The 21,241-nt window shown below is 33.3% G+C and overlaps 2 long non-coding RNA genes across 2 annotated transcripts; both read left to right on the top strand.

Moving 5' to 3' along the window:
- Positions 1–4,781: 4,781 nt before the first annotated feature.
- Positions 4,782–6,294, top strand: LOC126886589 (uncharacterized). Its single transcript, XR_007698701.1, has 2 exons — positions 4,782–5,393; positions 5,562–6,294. It is a non-coding gene; the product is annotated as an uncharacterized LOC126886589 (long non-coding RNA).
- Positions 6,295–11,846: 5,552 nt separating this feature from the next.
- LOC126885840 (uncharacterized) lies at positions 11,847–12,593 on the top strand. Its single transcript, XR_007698464.1, has 2 exons — positions 11,847–12,094; positions 12,151–12,593. It is a non-coding gene; the product is annotated as an uncharacterized LOC126885840 (long non-coding RNA).
- The last annotated feature ends 8,648 nt before the right edge of the window (positions 12,594–21,241 follow it).

Below are 21,241 nucleotides of genomic sequence, written 5' to 3'. Positions count from 1 at the left end.
TAATGTGGGAATTGGAGGAGTGCTGTCGCAGATCCACGGAGGACAGGAACGAGTCCTTGGATATTTTAGTAAAGTGCTTTCAAAACCTGAACGAAATTATTGCGTCACGAGAAGAGAACTTCTAGCAGTAGTAAAATCAGTGGAACACTTCTATCAATACCTCTACGGAAGGAAGTTTCTAATCCGAACCGACCATGCCGCCCTTAAATGGTTAATGCAGTTTAAGAATCCAGAGGGTCAGATAGCCAGATGGATTGAACGACTTCAAGAATATGATTTTAAGATCGAGCATCGAGCCGGAGTTAGCCACAGGAACGCTGATTCTCTATCTAGAAGACCGTGTCCAGCAGAATGTTCCCATTGCAACAAAACAGAGTCGAAGGAAGCAGCAGTACTAAGAACAACAGTGGTCAACGACGAGTGGACGCCTACCAAGATCAAGGAAGAACAAGAAAAAGATCCAGTTTTACAGAAGATTCGAAAATGGAAAGAAGAAAATCGTCGACCATCTTGGCAAGAAATATCAAGCCTAAGCTCAGTAGTTAAGACGTATTGGGCCCAGTGGGACTCATTTATCTTGGAAGACAGCTTGCTTAAACGAGTAATAGAAAATGATGATGGTTCAGTGAGGAGAACACAGATGGTGATTCCAAAGAGCAGAGTAGCCGAAGTACTCCGTCAGTTACACGACAGTCCATCAGGAGGGCATTTTGGTGTAAAGAAGACCCTTCAGAGAATTCGGGAACGATTTTATTGGATGAATAGTTCTGACGATGTGAAGGACTGGTGTAAGAAATGTACTACCTGTGCTACAAGTAACGGACCCTACCGGAAAAGAAAGGCTCCTATGAGACAGTACAATGTTGGAAGTCCGTTTGAAAGAATAGCTTTGGATATTGGCGGGCCATTTCCAGAAAGTGACAATGGATGCAAATACATGTTGGTGATAATGGATTACTTCACGAAGTGGGTGGAGATCTACGCAATTCCAGACCAGAAGGCCGCCACTATTGCAGATGTGTTAATCAAAGACTGCATCAGCCGATTTGGAGTACCTCTGGAGATCCATAGTGACCAAGGAAGGAACTTTGAGAGCGATCTATTTCAAGGAATCTGTGATAAACTAGGCATGAAGAAGACAAGGACCACGGCCTATCACCCGCAATCGGATGGAATGGTGGAGCGTATGAATAGGACAGTCGGCAAGTATTTGACAAAGATGGTGTCCAATCATCAACGAGACTGGGACCAGTACCTTCCGTTCTTCGCAATGGCCTATAGATCTGCTGTTAATGAATCAACTGGCCAAACACCAGCAAAAGTCCTGTTTGGACGTGAGATGCGTCTACCCTGTGATCTAGAGTTTGGATGTCGACCTGGAGAAGATGTTGCTGGTGAGGATTACGTGAATGAATTACGAAGAAGAATGGACGATATACATGAGTTGGTCCGGTCTAACCTTCAGATCGCTAGCGACCGCATGAAGAAACGATACGATACCCAAGCCGAGAAGGGATGTTTTAAGGAGAACGACAAAGTCTGGCTTTATAATCCAAAGAAGCGAACAGGTTGTTCTCCCAAGTTGCAGCAGTTCTGGGAGGGTCCGTACCTCATTGTCAAGAATATCAATGACGTTATCTACCGAATAAGCAAGATTCCTAGGGGAAAGCCGATGATAGTCCACCATAACCGGTTGGCGCCGTACGAGGGAGACCACGACGTAGATGAAGAAGTGGAAGTCAACCAAATTCGAGGAATACCTGACCTTACCTTTGAAGAGTTCATGGGTGCCTACGGAGGTACCGGTAAAGCAAGACATGGTGTTACCACTGAAGAAAAGCGAGATCTTCTCGCTCTTCCCGATGACTATTCGATGGCCCATACCATCCCGGCCAGTATCAAAGACGCACGAGGGTTGGCATCCGCCTTCCGAAGGAAGTTTGGTCGAGTTGCAGAACTTCAATGCCAACTGCCAGCTCCTGGCAAAGCATTGAAACTCCAAGATGCATCACGTTACCTATTCTATCTGGTAACAAAAGACACTGTCCGTGACCAACCTACCTACCAAGAGGTATGGGATGCATTAATTCAATTGAGAGAGCACGTGTTGGAGTCCGACGTGCAAAAGTTAGCCATACCAAAGTTAGAATGCAGCCAATTAGACTGGAGAGTTATCCGAAATATGGTAGAAGAAATTTTCCAAGACACCGAGGTCCAGGTGTTAGTCTGTTGCAATCCGCATAGTTACTGGTGCGGAGAGAAGACCGTCCCCTGTCACTTTTATACAACTGGGAGTTGTAAAAGAGGGTCCAGTTGCCGATACCAGCATCCAGTTCCAGTCCTGACAAGGTTCCAGGAGGAACCATCTTTTAAGGAGGGGGCAATGTGACGAATTTCTAACTGAGGCCGGCCCTGCCCCTAGTAGTCAACAAACAACAGCGACACGTCATCGACGAGTAATGTCTCCGCTAATCCAGAAGTTTCCCCGATGATAGGCGGAGACATGTCTCAGGCATTCGAAATGTTCTCGAAGCAGAGCCGTATCTATATAAGCGGAGGATTTTTAAGCAGAGGGCATTCAGTCAATAAACGAGCCGCGACGCGTGATATAATTGTATTCGATTCGGATTTAGTGAAATGTATTTATTAGTTATCGGAAGTATGTTTAGTTAATTAAATCATAAATTTGAGTTGTAAATAAATTAGATGTGTTAGTTGGTGTTATTTGTAATTATTAAAATAAATAAGTGATGTAAATAAAATAATATAAGTAAGTCTTCCTTAATTTAAAATTAAACTTAGTGCCTAAAGATATAAATAAATAAAATAGTAGAGTCAATCGCGTAACATAGGCATGCTCTTTATCAGTACAGGGTGTTTCTAAAGAACTACGGCAAACTCTAAGGGGTAATTCTGCATGAAAACATAATGACCGGTTGCTTTATAGACATATGTCCGCAAATGCTTCGTTTCCGACATACAGGATGTTGAATTTTTTCTTAAAAACTGACGATTTATTTATTGCCCTAAAACCGGTTGAGATATGCAAATGAAATTTGGTGGGTTTTAAGACGTAATTTTTGAACATTTTTTGATATACAATTAAGAATTTTTTATTCACCATTGGCGTACATACGAATAATATGATCGGTCATATTACCCGTATGCGCTCCAATAGTGAATATAAAATTCTTAGTTGAATGTCAAAAAATGCGCAATAACCATCTCTTAAAATCTACCAAATTTCATTTGCATATCTCAACCGGTTTTAAAGCAATAAATAAATCTCAGTTTGTAAGAAAAAATTTAACATCCCGTATCTCGGACACGAAGCTTTTGCGGATATATGATTATAAAGCAAACTGTCATTATTTTTAATGCAGAATTACCCCTTAAAGTTTGTCGAACTTATTTAGTCCCTAAAACACTTTAGACTTATAAAACCCTGTACTGATGAAAAACATGGCTAGTTGTTAAAGTACATAACTTTTGTATTATCCAACATAAGCGAATGAATCAAAAAACAGAATGTTAAGAAAACCTGAGGCTATAGTTGAATTTTAATTTTAGTATTTTATAGATGCTAGAATAATCCACAGGGTGTTGCGAACTTTGAGAAAAAAACACAGTTTGATTCGTACACCTGGTATACAATGAAAATTTACCTGTTTTGCAAAAATATTGACAAAAATATTGACAAAGAATAGGGCTATAACATATTCAAAAAATCATTTAAATCGGACAACAGGTTTAGGAGATACGCGACATCAAAAATGACCCATTTTTTAGGGTGGCCGTTTTCTATGACGCGCAGTTTATATTTCTTTTGAGCTTCATTTTTTTTTCAAAATACTGCAACATGAGTTTTAAATTATGACACAGTACAATACTTGTTTCAATATTTACATGTAAATAAAATAATCCTAATTACTTGTAAAAGTAAGGTTATAAATTTAAGAATACAGAACTCTCTTTTAAAACCAAAGTGGCATTAGACTAATTTTAAAATTCCCGCTAAAAGGAAAAAGGTAAATCTGGCAACAGTGCCGTCGTTTGCTGGGAGAGATTAATTTTTAATGCAGAATTACCCCTTAAAGTTTGTCGAACTTATTTAGTCCCTAAAACACTTTAGACTTATAAAACCCTGTACTGATGAAAAACATGGCTAGTTGTTAAAGTACATAACTTTTGTATTATCCAACATAAGCGAATGAATCAAAAAACAGAATGTTAAGAAAACCTGAGGCTATAGTTGAATTTTAATTTTAGTATTTTATAGATGCTAGAATAATCCACAGGGTGTTGCGAACTTTGAGAAAAAAACACAGTTTGATTCGTACACCTGGTATACAATGAAAATTTACCTGTTTTGCAAAAATATTGACAAAAATATTGACAAAGAATAGGGCTATAACATATTCAAAAAATCATTTAAATCGGACAACAGGTTTAGGAGATACGCGACATCAAAAATGACCCATTTTTTAGGGTGGCCGTTTTCTATGACGCGCAGTTTATATTTCTTTTGAGCTTCATTTTTTTTTCAAAATACTGCAACATGAGTTTTAAATTATGACACAGTACAATACTTGTTTCAATATTTACATGTAAATAAAATAATCCTAATTACTTGTAAAAGTAAGGTTATAAATTTAAGAATACAGAACTCTCTTTTAAAACCAAAGTGGCATTAGACTAATTTTAAAATTCCCGCTAAAAGGAAAAAGGTAAATCTGGCAACAGTGCCGTCGTTTGCTGGGAGAGATTAAGGAGGGCCGGTACTTTATGTCTCCGTTAACAGCCGGTTAGTTAACCGGGGTTTAATCGGGACAGAAATATATGCATAACATAGACATAAACGCAATTATACTTATTATTATATTCATAAATAATTATAATAATAATTATAATTGCTTTTATTACAACGCAAGAGGCTCTATGAGGTACTTTTCTGTCCCGATTAAACCCCGGTTAGCTAACCGAGGTTTAACCGGGACATAAAGTACCGGCCCTAAATATCCAGCACGCAACCGCACTGTTGCCAGATTTACTTCTTTTCTTTTAGCGGGAATTTTAAAATATCTAATGTCAGTTGGTTTAAAATTTGACAGTTGTATTTTTTTGATTCCGAATCTTAACCTTACTTTACAGGTGATTTGATTATGTACAAAAAATGTACAATGTAAATAAATTGAACCAAGTAATGTACTAAAATATGCTATGTTATAATTTAAAACTCGTTATGTTAGTCTTTTGAAAAAAATTAAACTCAAAAGAGATATACTTGTTTACAGTGCAAATTAATGGCAATAATAGGGATTTACGATTTAATTTGCAGGAAAAACATGGGCAACCTACCCAGTTGGTAAAATTTCAATTCAAAAACTCTTTAGGTAAGTATGGGTTACCTCCGCATTATTATTTATTTTTTAAGTATTAAGGTTGATATCAAAGGTAGTTTTATGTAGGTAGATACTAGATACAAGTAAGCTAAAAGTAGTATAACCAATGAATATAGACTGGTATAACTTCCCATGTAATCACCTGTTATGTTTTTGTAGATTTTACTGTGTGGATGTCACAGGAAGAGAAACAAAATAATATTCAGTCACAGGAGTACAAGAACATGAAACATCTTATTATGTATGTATGCCATTCTCAAACAATTATTGTACAAAACAAGATAGAGAAGAGCTTTAAAATCCCAAGGATCCTGCGAAAAGAAAAGTGAAAATGTTGTCTCAATTAATGTAGTATAGATAGACATTTTTCTTTATTTTAGTATTAAATAATTATTTAGAATATTAATAGGTATTAGTTTTAATAGTATTAATATGTACTGTATGAATAATTCCCATCATATATCTTCTGGCTAAAGTTACAAAATAAATAAAAATGAAAAAACATTTAAGTGGTGTAGCACCTTTACTTTACCTGGGGATGAGGTGAGTTATTAGGTAAATTCTATTTTCTTACATAATATAGGTACATATATAATATACTTAAAAATTAATGGTGGTATTATTGTGGTTTATATTGAAAGCCAAAGCAAGTAAGAATAAGAAGATATAGGTAGCAGTATAAGAAGACGTGGCTACAGGCGAAGCGTGTTCATGAATGTGTTAATAATAATAATTTTATATCTATTTTGTTAATACATTTTACTATTAAAGACAATTATTAAAATATGCCAAAAACGCCCACAAAGTGGCTTTAAGTTTTATTACACAGTATGTGGACTTCAACTAGGAAGATTATGTTAAGTATGAGCAGAATAAAGGCTAACAATTTTGATGTTAATGTTTTATTGTCATAGGTTGTCTTTTTTTATTATATTTAATGCATCTTTCTTCTTTACCCAGTGCTTCCATAGTTTACCTTTTATTAACTTTTTTAAAATTCAGTAATCCATGTATTTCAAATCATCTAACTGACCAGCAAACAGAGTAACGTCTAAATGAGGTGTTTTTTTAGTCTTAATTGATCGGTGACATAAACATGACCGAAATGTCAGGTTTAATAACCAATTTGCCATCAATAGGGCTTTTCATCGATTGTCATTTGTTTCGAGCTGCTGTCATGTGTCACATAATATTAATATATCTACGTCATACGTCTTTGGTTTGTATTATTGTATATACCAATAACATATGTCCTAGATATATTAATATTATGTGACACATGACAGAAGCTCGAAACAAATGACTGTGAATGAAAAGCCCTATTGGACTTTTCATCGATTGTACTTGTTTCGGGCTTCTGTCACATTTCGTATAATCTGTGTATATTAATATTATACACGGATTATATGAAATCTGACAGAAGCTCGAAACAAATGACTGTTGATGAAAAACCCTATACATCACATCGAACTTGAATGACATTAAATTGAGCAATTTTATATTTAACGTTTTATTGTGGTAATTTTGTGACATAAGACATAATAAATGACGTCTTTAGGCTGACATTTTGACCATAGAAAGACGTCTTTATGACGTGGATTTATGTCATATTCAATTGACGTCTGTATTACATCAAGCTAGTTTTTGGGTGTACACAACTAAACAACAGTTTTTTGACTGATAGGTTTATTTCATTAAATCAAAACTTAAATGAATATAATTAAAATAAGATAAGAATAACAAATATGATTTGCTACATACAAATGTGTTAGGGTTAAAAAATACATAAAACATGACATTACACACTTTGACCTAAATCTAAACTAAAAAGTTATTATTGTTATAATCAGAATTAAAAAATATAGTAACAAAATTTATGAACAGACCATTTAATAAAGTAATTCCTAGCTATAAAAATAGTTTTTACTTATGTATAATAATAAATATTATATTAATAAATGTAATAGTTTTTACTTAATATGTCGTACCTATACAAAAAAGAGGCAATTAAATTCTTATAAATATATTTCCGAAAACATTTGTTTGCTGTGCTGCATATGGTTAATTTATTAATTTTCATTATAAAAATAAAATAAGTACATAATTAAGATATTTAATACAAACAAGACAGTTCGAGAATTAATTACTAGACTAGATTACCTAGAGAACGAGAAGAGAAATATGATAATGTGATCGTAACAGGTTTGGATATAAACGTTGAAGAACCGGGAGTGTTAAAATTGGCTATGGGAAAAATGATAAACTTTACAGATACAAGTAGAGATTAAATCAGCTCTTAAGATAGAAGAGAGAACATGTCTGCTGCATTTCGTGTACTAATCAAATACTAGTACATATCTAAAAATATTCAAACTGATTGTTGTGCAGTAACATTTATTATTTTAAAACACATTATGGGCATATTCAAAAATGTAAGTAAAATATTTGCATATACACAATATAATTTAAAACAAAAATGTTACCACTAGTCCATTTTTTAAATATTATTGAGAGTTGATTTACTTACAAGACAAGATAACACGAACATTAAACACTCTTATGACATTGATTTGAAAGATGGATGTAGGCGCAACCAGTGTTCATTTATGGGTAATTGAATGCTTACAGACTGGCTCATGTCCAATATTATTTTACAACCAACAGGGCATACTAATTGATAATCATCCCGAATTTAACAATAATGATTTTTGTCTTAAGTATTTCCATGAATGCTGTGCAAAAGGAAATATTAATTAAGTTTGGTAAATCGCAATTTATGGAACTCATGGGCTCATTTCCTATCACTTTGAACTTATGACAGTATGAATTTCCCATTGTTTTCTTATGTTCAAATAGAAAAGATACTTTTATTTACCCACTTTTTTTGAAAAAATACATGAGCATTCTGGTATTATATAGTCAAATATTTTCATGTCAGACATAACATAACACTTTTTACAATGCCTGAACATAATGTTTTCTGTTCCTACTAGACTGTTATGTCCCTGGTACATAGAGAGGGCATGGCAAGTAAATCTTAATGAAATTTCTGATGAATGATGCAGATACATACAACTTTGGTAAGTATTTCCAGTAGAACTACTGCAATAACTTCCAACAATGGGACTATTGTTATAGGAAGGGTTATGGAATTAATACCAATAATATGGCCATTGAAAAATCGGTTGTTATTGTTTATTTAAGAAATAAAAGTCAAAAGAATTATAAAGCTTAAAAAAGGTAAACCTGTTGAAAGCTCTATAATGTCTAGATATCGAACTGTATTAGCTTGCTATTTTACAAGATAATGTGTATATACTAAAAGAAAAAACTGAATACCTCATTGAAACACAAAAAAAACTTGCTGCTCCATTAAATGCACTTTCTGCAATATATGTATACATTCATTTAGTTGGGCCTGTATAGATTATTCAATAAAAAATACCATATCTAAACACATTCATTATGTAGCAATACTACAGATCGCATTCAACCTCAAGCCTTTTCATTTTCTAAAAATTAAATGGTGTCCGGTGATGTTGAACAGCTTTTTTATTATATCTCTACTATGTACTCCTGTGACTGCAGTACAGAACATTATTTTGTTTCTCTTCCTGTGCCATCCAGACAGTAAAATCTACAAAAACATAACAGGTGATTATATGGGAAGTTATACTACTTTTAGCTTACTTGTATCTAGTATCTACCTACATAAAACTACCTTTGATATCAACCTTAATACTTAAAAAATAAATAATAATGCGGAGGTAACCCATACTTACCTAAAGAGTTTTTGAATTGCAATTTTACCAACTGGGTAGGTTGCCCATGTTTTTCCTGCAAATGAAATCCTAAATCCCTCTTGCCATTAAAAAATCATTTGCACTGTAAACAAGTGTAGTTTTTTGAGCTTCATTTTTGTTAAAAGACTAACATAAATTATTTAGAGTTTTAAATAATAACACATAAATGTCTTAGAGTATGGAAAATTTTTTACCCTTTCCCTGGAGTGACCGCAACGAGAACGAAACTGAAGCCAAAACCAAGTTAGAACCAAACACGAGTGCCAGTGGCGTATCGCGTAGGCCAGAAGAAACTATATAAAACTACATAATTAAATAATATTGCTCGTAGGTTTAGTTAAATTTTCTATTTTTATTAATTACACAATATTATGCATGGCTTACATAGAAAGATTAAAACAAATAACAGTATTTTAGTATGTTGAACTTTTATACCCACTCAAAATAAAACAGGATTAGGAATTAGGGGATGTGACGAAAGCAAACTTTTTGAATTATTGATTTATGATAGATAGGTTCACATAGGTCGCAAAATTTCGGTTCCAATACTATATTTAAATAGGATTTATTTTTTCGAATTCTGAGAAAAAAGTTACAGGGGTGAAAAACTAAGAGACAATTTAGTGTGATTTTTATTTTCAAAGATCTCATTCAAAAGAAACTTTTTATTTATTCTGAGGGACTTTCAGCCCTCGGTAATAATTTAGTCTTTCATTCTACGTTTAAATTTTTCAAAAGTATTACTTTTTTCAGTATAGGGCTTTTCATTCACAGTCATATGTTTCGAGCTTCTGTCATGTGTTACATAATATTAATATATTTACGTCATACGTTATTGGTATATAATTGATACAAACTAGAGACGTATGACGTAGATATATTAATATTATGTGACACATGACAGAAGCTCGAAACAAATAGCAATCTATGAAAAGCCCTATAGGGCTTTTCATTCACAGTCATTTGTTTCGAGCTTCTGTCGTGTGTTACATAATATTAATATATCTACGTCATATGTTATTGGTATATAACAATGGTCGCGTTCACCAGAATAATCCGAGTGCAATCCGATTAATTTGCGCTGAAACGCTGACAGTTTTTTTACTAGTGAACGACTGACGTTTGACATTCGATTGAGAGTGTTCTGTGTTCCATTTGTTTATGTTTTTATTCTTTGTTTATATAATTTATACCCTCATAAAGCTCCAGGATTTGACCTCATAACTGGCGAAATCTTAAAAAAACTCCCAAGAAAAGGTGTCGTCTTAATAACCATTATTTTTAATAGCCTCCTGAGACTATGTTATTTTCCAGTGCAATGGAAGTATGCACAAATTATAATGATACCTAAACCTGGTAAACCTCTAACTGAAGCCAGTTCGTACAGACCAATAAGTCTCCTTCCGACTTTATCAAAAGTATTCGAAAGGTTAATCCTTAACAGAATAGAAACAATAATACCTATAGAAAACCTTATCCCAGATCATCAGTTTGGTTTTCGCTCAAATCACTCAACCATACAACAGTGCCATAGATTAGTCAACAAAATAAAAGAGAGCCTAGAAGGGAAACAAATATGTCTATCAGCATTTCTCGATATACAGCAAGCATTTGATAGGGTGTGGCACGAGGGTCTTCTCTTTAAAATAAAAACTCAGCTAACTGACCAAATCTACCTCCTCCTTAAATCATACTTGTCCGACAGATACTTCCAAGTTAAATACGAAGGTACTCTATCCAACTACCACCAAATAAAATCCGGAGTACCTCAAGGCAGTGTACTTGGCCCATTCCTTTACCAAATCTTCACTGCTGATATTCCTATTAGCGAAAATACACTAATGGCAACATTTGCGGATGACACTGGTATACTAGCATCAGACATCAACGAAATATTAGCATTTAACAAATTGCAAAATCATCTCAATGAACTAGAAGACTGGCTTAAATGCTGGAAAATAAACGTCAACACAAACAAGTCTTGTCAAGTAAATTTCACAAATCGAAGAATTAGATGTCCACAACTACACCTAAATAATTCACCTATACCAATAAAAACAGAAGTAAAGTACCTGGGCCTTCATCTAGACGAAAAACTTACTTGGAAATCACATATTGCAGCCAAACGACGACACCTCGACCTAAAAGTTAAAAATATGAGCTGGCTAATCAACAGAAGATCGCAACTTTCATTAGAAAACAAACTGACCATCTATAAAACAATACTCAAACCAGTGTGGACATACGGAATCGAGCTGTGGGGCTGTAGCAAACCATCCAACACCAAAATACTACAGACATTCCAGTCAAAAACTATTCGTATGTTAGCTAAAGCCCCATGGTATGTGTCAAACCAAACCCTTCATGCAGACCTCAACATCCCCTTCATCAATGATGTGATTGCTGACCACTCCAGAAGGTACATGAATCGCAGCGCAGACCATCCAAACCATCTCATAGATGAATTATTCAACCCCCCACTGGTTGACAGACGTCTGAAAAGACTTTGGCCAGAAGACCTAGCTGCTAGGTAAATTCCAGAGAGTCGTCAATGGATGACACCTGCCACAAGCCAACAACATACATTATATTTACTTATTACTGTATTGAAGTAGATTGTAAATAAGCAATAAATAAATAAAAAAAAAAATATAATTTATAACCTAGACAGTTTTGTTTTTAAATAAAACTGAAACTGTCTAAACTAAAATGGATAATATTCTTGAAGAACTTTTGTTTGGGGACGAAATTAGCAAATGCCGTTATACATTTAGCAGATGTACCTACCTCAAATTATTCCAGAAGGATGAGATGAAATTAAATATTAATAAACCATAATTCAATATCCAATTTAGAGAACATTTTCATATGTCCAGAACTACTTTCCAGGTAAAATTGTATAACAAATTAATAACATCATGTATATTATATTGTTATATTTCCAGGAACTATTTAATTGTATTGGTCATATCCACCAATTTGAAAACAGAATAATTCTATTGGAAAAAATTAATGTTTATGATGTGGATGCTAAGTAAACCAGAGAATTTGTTGCTGGGGATACGTTTGGTTTGCCAAAGAGCTCTGGACATAAGATTTTCACCCAAATAATATAGAATTACAAAAAATTGGAAATAACTAATCTTGAATATCAATGTGTATATTGAGTTTAATTTTATTGTAAATATTCTATAATATAATTTTATTGTAAATATTGTATTAACACATTTGTGGACACATCTTCATATGCAGACAGTAATTTCCCTTTGTAAGTACATGCATATTAGTCGTATCTGCGAATGGGTTAATTGTAAATCGTAATCAATAAAAAATTTTTGTGAATCAATAAAAAACTGGTTTGTTTGAAAATAAATGTAGTACAAATGTGGTCATAATATTTATTTTCATGCTTAGATAAAAACTAAATGTATTGTATATATAACACAACCTTTCATATATCTTCCTCCTCCATTGTTAAGCAGAATTTGTTAACAAGAATTGTCCCTCCATTCTTTTTTTAATAAGAGGAATTTCTTCCTTAGCGTTCCTAGTATTTGGTTGTGGCTCTAAAATTGCATTTGTTTCACTGAGAGCATTTAAAAGGTCTCTCAATCCTTATTTCGTTGGACATAGCCATACTCGTAGAAATAATTCTATCTGTATTGATGGTATTATCAGAGAACAACGAACACATGGTGGTCTTCAGAGTGCTCCCAACCAACAGTATATGCTGCTGCGTTTTCTTTTACTGTTTTAACCCTTATCCGGGCAAGTGGGGCTCAATAGGCCCGAAATGCCATGTCTTTTATATGGAAGTAAAATGTCTTGCCCGGATAAGTATTAAAGTGAGCTTTCTCGTTTCAGAATTTTTTATCGAATACAGCTTCAAGATAACGTAACCATGCAAAATAATTATTTTTTCCCTTTATAGGATGCCAGCAACAACTTTGTAATGTAAGATTGCTTGGAAATGTGATTCTGTATGAGCATCATAAAGGGATGTCTACTGCATTCCCAGTTTATCTCAAGAGTTAGTTGGTTGTTATCAAAGAATCGTATTAAAAAATAGATTATATCTCCCTCTAGTTCTTTTTTCATAGTACTTATATTAAATTTGGATTATGCCTAATTCCATGAAATGACAACAAATAATATGATTGTAAATAGTTTTGAAAAAGCTGTTTAAACTGTATAATTAAATTTTTTTTAAAACATCTACTTTTAAAAATTTCGTACCTAGGCCTGGATCCCGCATACCAAAAAAAAGTTGATTAATAGCAAGCTCAAATTTGTTAATAGCTTAACGGTGTCTAGTTGGACACACTTTGATGTATAGAAACACTGGAGCAGGGGAAGCCTTAATTGTGGAACGTGCCATCCTGACAAGTTTATGATTGTGAAAACTAGCAGGTTGTTTTTAAGTTTATTCAATAGCAAACTTTGTATATTATAATATATGAAAAAATTTTTGTCCGAAAAATATGTTGGGCAGTTGGCTGAAAGACTTTGGTCGATGGCCTTTTGGTACATTGTATCAATAAAGTATGTCTCTCTCTATGTTGGGCATTTTAATAATTCCGACACGTAGAACATGTCAGAGGATAGGAATTATATTGGTGATAAATAGCAGTCTAATTTTGCATGCTAATGAAAGAGTAGCAAATCAATTGGAAGTTCTGTCCGACACAACACATGAGACGTTTTTGTAGTCTGACGTTCGAAACCTGTAACCTGTTCAACAATTAAAACTTCCCGTTCCAGTGTTTGTTTTAAATTAAAACATCAAAGTTTGTCCGACTAGACACTGTTAAGCTAATAACAAATTTTCAGCTTGCTATTAATAAACTTTCTTTTGGTATGCAGGATCCAGGCCTATTAACTATTTAACTCGAGCAGATTCCATTTTACCAGCGAATATAAATCTCATTCAAAATTCGGCATATCTAGATACTTAACTTAATGAAATCTTACCAGAATAATAAACGTTTACTACAAGAACAAAAAAATTTTGATAATAAATTAAAGATTCGGTCAGCTGTAGAAAGGTTTGAACTAATAAAATGCAAATTTAGAGGATTAAAATTTGATACAGAAAATATTCGATTAACGAACATTGTGTTTTACACAATTTTATAATATAGAAGGCAATAATGTTCTGGATAAATGCAATATTGAGTAGGTATGCTAAATAAAGAAATTAATAACATAACGGTGGGTGAAGAAGAATAAAAAATTGGAAATATTATTGAAAATAACTAATATGGAGTATTATTGTATAGGTACCTACCTACCTATATTAAATTTAATTTTATTGTAGGTAAATATTAATTACAAATAGTTGGTATGCAATCAATACCAATTTTTATAAGATTTGTGAATCAATCAAAAACTGGATTGTTGGAAAATAAATGAGGTAGGTACCTACTATACAGATATTGTGTTAATATTTCTAGTAACTATATAAATAAAAAAACACAAATATTTCTAACTTAATTTAGATAATAACTATATATAGGATACATATTAATAATACTAAAATAAGAACTACAAATATTTACAATAAATTACATACAATAATTATTGTATTTATATTCAATTTTAATTAAATTATCCATTTTACTTTGAACTTAATTTTAAAGTTGGCGGGATTCAGCTATCACAGCACAATAACAAATTTAAGGCTGAATAAAATGGCGAGCGCTTCCAATCCGATTAATTCAGCGCACCGTTCACTAGTAAAAGAGCTTCCAATCCGATTGCAATCCGATTCCAAGCTCTCTGTTTGATGAACGCAACCAATGATACAAACTAGAGACGTTTTCCCAATGTCTTCTTGTACACAATTTAGTTTTTATTAGGGCTTTCATTTCATGGAAAAAGTCCAGGTCTAGCCTATATTCTTTCTTTTCTATTTTTTCTGCCTGATATGCCCGAACAGTGGTAATAGGTGCCCTATACTTAGTACTTGACAACAAAGTAAAGTCACAACTCCCTTCAGCACTCCTCACTCCAGCCTTTTCATTTCATTTTCAATTTTCATTGTGGATTAGATTAAGTTCAAACAAGTTAGACAACTCTTAATACAGAAAATTTGATCAAACTCAGTGATTTGGGAACTCCCACATCACTGATCAAACTACATAGACCATAGACTGATCGTGAGAACACCGATTTTTAGAATTTCAACAAACTGCAATTGTGACGTCACTTTGACGTACTTCCTCAAGTACGTCAAGTTTGCTCAAACTGTTTGATCAAATTATTTGATGGTGAGACGCGGCCTTTAAGGCCCCGTCTCACCATCAAATAATTTGATCAAACTTGACAGTTAGTGACACAAAGTGACAGTTAGTGACGTCACATCCTGAACATCTGGGCCCTGATTCTAAAGGTGGATTTTCACAGATCCGATGTCCGACAGTACGATGATACGATAGAAATTTCAGAGAATTTCATTGGCTGAAAAGTGACAGATGGGTTTTCGTACGAAATTAAAAAGTCATCGGAAGAAGTTAAAATTATTTTAACTTTTGCACGAAAATCGGATGAATTTTGACACTGTTGACATTCTATCTTGAACGTCTTGATAACCTTACTTTTGTGAAGTGTTTATGTTTTTGATATATTGAAATGGAACAACAAAATCGTAATTATAAATGGATGTTGTTCTGAAACTATTTTCCTGCGGCATTTTTGTAATTAACTATTTTTAATGAGAAATAAGCCACAATTTTTATAAAAAAAAGATTTTATTTTTTAGTAAAATTGTGGCTTATTTCCCATTAAAAACAGTTAATTATAAATGGATGTGATGGTTACCCTCTTCAAACAGATAATTTGACGAATCCATGATGATCCAAACAATAATAAGAATAAAATCGAAATAAAACTATCTATCTGTTCCTGTTCAATATCCAACAGCAAACATTTGTATCAAATATCAATCCATGGAATAATCAGACATATTACACAAATGTCAAAAAATTTCGGATACGACAATCAAATATAATCGTACGAAAAAATTTCGTATTTCGTGTCTTCGGATATCGGATCTGTGAAAATTAGCCTTAAATCAAATTTCGACCAAAAACAAGTCGCTTTCAATATGGCGACTGTCGAAATTATTTGACACGGAGATGAATGAATGGCCAAAAGCGAGGTTAGGTTTAGTTTAGATGTGTTTTGTTTATTTCTTGCAAGGAAAACTAAATCAAAAGGTATTATAATATAGCTGGGTTTAATTGAAATTTGCTTGTTTTGAGGAATTAGATAGAATAGTATTAAATTAGAAATATAATAATTGAGAATGTCCACAACATGAATCATCAACTCAATGAAAGATGTGAGGTAATAATCTGGGAAAATTAGTAAAAAACAAGGAAAATTAATTACCAGCTATTTTATTGCTGGACATGCTGAAATCAAATCTTAAGATTTCCTATATTAGTAATATAGCTGTGCAAAGTCCACAGAAAGTGTGCTATTTTGTTTATAAACAAATTAGCGCTCCGAAATCTTTTTTTTTTATTATTGGTCTATAACTCCGAAAATTTTAACTTTAAACCAAAACACTCACATAAAAATTGACAGTAATTTAATTCTGCACATTGATAATTTATTCCAATTTCCTTCGACGGAAATTTTCTTCGGAAAATTCGGGTTTTCCAAACAAAATCTTTAATTTTCAACTAAAATTTGAGGGAAGTAATTATTTATCAATAATTAAATAATTTGGTGACAGTGACATAAATCTTTTTTGTTATGAGTGTCTTGAAGATATGAAAATTTGTATGTACAAAGAGGACCGGAATTAAAAGGTATCTAATGGTTCAAAGATTAAAATCCTGTTGTTTATAACTCTGTCGCAAATGCCGGTCAAATTTGACCGGTTATACCTGGAATCACTCCTCGCAATTCAATTTGTTTTTCTTCGAAAAGGACACAGAAGCCGTGCTCTTTTGAACAGCGTTAACTTAATTTAATTTAATCTAATATTTTCTGAGGGGTTCTATTTGTTTATAAGCCAAAAAATTGTTTCTTTATAACATTCCTGAGACCGCTCAAATGGTCCAATTTCAATCCTGTAAGGTACGTTGAATAGGTATAGTGCTTTTTTATATGAAAATCATAGTTATTCTGGTGTATCATAATCTTTCTGGTTATTATTTCGACCGAAATTTTTTAATTAACATTTTAATTATTGCTAAACTATTGGTTAGATTGTCGCCGGTCTCCTGATATACAGAGAGGGGCTAAATTATGGAATAAATTCATTTCTCTAAAATGGACGATTTTAGAGAAAAATCCCGAAACAGGTCGATTTTTATTTTTAAATTAAATTTCTTGGCATATATTTCAAACTAGTGACGTCATCCATCCGAGCGTGATGACGTAATTATTTTTTTAAATAGGAATATGGGTTCGTGTTGTAGCTCATTTACAAAGGCGTTCAATTCTCTATTTAGTATTATAAACATTAATATCAATATTTATACAGGGAGGCCAAAAAATAATTTTGAATTAAATTAATTGACGCAAGAAGAAGAATGCATGTAATTTATTTAACTCAAAATACATTCTATTGCTGTCAGAAAATAGAAAAAAATGTTTATTTTGCAAATAAACATTGCTTTTAGCTTAAATTAAAAGTTCAAACTGCCAATAGGTAGGAGGGAGGCTGTTTGTGATTTAATTTAAGCGAAAAGAAATGTTTATTTGTGAAATAAACCTTTTTTTCTATTTTCTGACAGCAGTACAATGTATTTTGAGTTAAATAAATTACATACATTCTTCTTTTTGCGCCAATTAATTTAATTCAAATTTTTTTTTTGGCAACCCTGTATAAATACCTAATGATATTAATGTTTATATTACTGAATAGAGAATTAAACGCCCTTTCAAATGACTTACCACACGACCCCTATTCCCATTAACAAAATTATCGATTACGTCATCACGCTCAGATGGATGACGTCACTAGTATGAAATATATGCCAAAAAATTGTAATTTAAAAATAAAAATCGACCTCTTTCGGGATTTTGCTCCAAAATCGTCCGTTTTAAAGAAATGAATTTATTCCATAATTTAGCCCCTCTGCGTATAATCTACTATAATAAATCTTTCATGTCTTCAATTATTTAATTATTGATAAATAATTAGGTACTTCCCTAAAATTTTAATTGAAAATGGCAGATTTTTTGGGAAAACTCGGATTTTCTGAGTAAAATTTTTGTTGAAGGAAATCGGAAAAAAAATAACTTTGTGCAGAACTAAATTACGGTGAATTTTTATTTGAGTGTTTTTGGCTCAAAGGAAAAATTATAGGAGTTACAGACCACTAATTGAAAAAAAAAAGAAGATTTAGGAGTGCTAATTTGTTTATAAATAAAATAACACACTTTCTGCGGACTTGTCATACCCCATATTACTAATATATGCAATCTTAAGATTCGATTTTAGCAATAAAATAGCTGGTAAATAATTTTTCCCAAAAATGGTACTATTATTTCGATAATTTTCCCAGACTATCAACAAAATCCAAGAAACCGAAGCGCCAACCCAAATTCTGAGCAGTCTCAACATGATAAGGTTAATATCCCCATTTGCTGTCATGGCGGTGTCGAAATGAAATTGCGACTGTCGAAATGAATTAGAATCAGTATTGGGACTACGTGCATTATCGCCTGAGTCGAACGCCTGAGTCGATCGTATTCTAAAGCGTCGTTTAAACACAACGATAAGTCACAGCAACTAGTTGTGATGACAAGTTGAAACACTGTTTAGACGCTGCGATTCAATGCGATACCACCTTCAACCCAACTCCAACTTTGATAAGTTGTGCGATGCACCGTTTACACACAATGATAAGTTGCAACAACTCGATTGACCTTGATAAGTTGTTTGATTTATCGCTGTGTTTAAACGACCCTTAAGGGCGCTTTACAGCTTGCAATTCTACCTGCAAGACGCAAGAAAGTTGCCTAAAGGCATGCGCAGTATGTCGTCAGTTGATTATTGCATGCAACTCCTTGAGACCGCTTTACAGCTTGCAAGAAAACTTGCTGCAATTTCTTGCATGCAAGACTTTCATACAAGTCTATTGCATGGTCTTTTACAGCTTGCAACCCGGCTTGCATGCAATTTGAAAGTTTTACCCTTAACCTAACTTATAAACTTTTGTTTTTTTTAATTACTTTATTGCTGTTTATTTAACTTGGTAAATTTCGAAATGCCAAGACTATCAGAAATAACCAAATATAAAAGGAAAAAGGCGGTAGCAGCAACTTTAAGTATTATTATTGCTGCAGCCAGCCTTTTAGTCACTAATTTAGAACGCCGAGATCGGAGATGGTGAGTAAGATCTTAGTTGAACAAGAAGAGGGGTAATAATGTATCTCCAACAGAAGAATTTATCCAAGTAGATGATGAAAATGACTCTAATTTCTAGGAATGAATGTACATTTTAATAAACCCTTGGGAAAAATTGAACAATTACAAAGAAATCTATATTTCGAAATACTATTTCTGCGGAACACAAATTAATTATTATTCTAAGGTACTTAGCTAGAGGAGAGAGAGCTTCCGTAGCTTAATATACAATTTAAAATAATTATAGAATCTCAGAAAGTGCCATTTCATTATTCATTCATTTCCATCCTTGATATATTTCACAAACAGAAAACAGCTGATCGGCATGTATTCGTGAATCCGTGTCGTCAATGACATTTGATATTGTGGAAAAATCAAATTCCCCTAGACTTGCATGAAAACTTGCAGAAAAAATGGCACCAAACCGATTATCGCGCAGTTGCAAGAAGTTGCATGCAATAATCAACTGACGACATACTGCGCATGCCTTTAGGCAACTTTCTTGCGTCTTGCAGGTAGAATTGCAAGCTGTAAAGCGCCCTTTGCAATTGCGCGATAATCGGTTTGGTGCCATTTTTTCTGCAAGTTTTCATGCAAGTCTAGGGGAATTTGATTTTTCCACAATATCAAATGTCATTGACGACACGGATTCACGAATACATGCCGATCAGCTGTTTTCTGTTTGTGAAATATATCAAAGATGGAAATGGATGAATTGAAATGGCACTTTCTGAGATTCTATAATTATTGTAAATTGTATATTAAGTTACGGAAGCTCTCTCTCCTCTAGCTAAGTACCTTAGGATAATAATTAATTTGTGTTTCGCAGAAATAGTATTTCGAAATATAGATTTCTTTGTAATTGTTCAATTTTTCCCAAGGATTTATTAAAATGTACATTCATTCCTAGAAAATTGGTGTCATTTTCATCATCTACTTGGATAAATTCTTCTGTTGGAGATACATTATTACCCCTCTTCTTGTTCAACTAAGATCTTACTCACCATCTCCGATCTCGGCGTTCTAAATTAGTGACTAAAAGGCTGGCTGCAGCAATAATAATACTTAAAGTTGCTGCTACCGCCTTTTTCCTTTTATATTTGGTTATTTCTGATAGTCCTGGCATTTCGAAATTTACCAAGTTAAATAAACAGCAATAAAGTAATTAAATAAAAACAAAAGTTTATAAGTTAGGTTAAGGGTAAAACTTTCAAATTGCATGCAAGCCGGGTTGCAAGCTGTAAAAGACCATGCAATAGACTTGCATGAAAGTCTTGCATGCAAGAAATTGCAGCAAGTTTTCTTGCAAGCTGTAAAGCGGTCTTTAAGGAATATAGACGGTTCTAGAAGAGACCACACTAAACGTGACTAAACTCAACACGGACGTTTGCATAGGTATATATTAACATAGAGTGAGCCTTCACTCCGCGCGTCCTGACGACAATGGACAGCCTAAGTCTGACGTCACAAATGTCACAAAATTGGGAGGAGCTTATATTGGCTCCAAACAATTTTGATTGTAAGGTTAAATGGTCATAAGACATTTTTCATTTATGTGCTTTGTGTGGCAAAATAAGACTTCATTTACGTATTTTGTTAAAGAAACGTATTAATTAAGAGATTTTTATTCGTTTTTGCTCAGGTGGTTTTTATTCCTTAGTGATTGA

This window comes from Diabrotica virgifera, chromosome 6 (assembly GCF_917563875.1).
Source record: "Diabrotica virgifera virgifera chromosome 6, PGI_DIABVI_V3a".
Lineage (NCBI taxonomy): Eukaryota > Metazoa > Arthropoda > Insecta > Coleoptera > Chrysomelidae > Diabrotica > Diabrotica virgifera.
The sequence above is the reverse complement of the archived record's forward strand: the minus strand, read 5'-3'. Positions and strand labels throughout refer to the sequence as shown.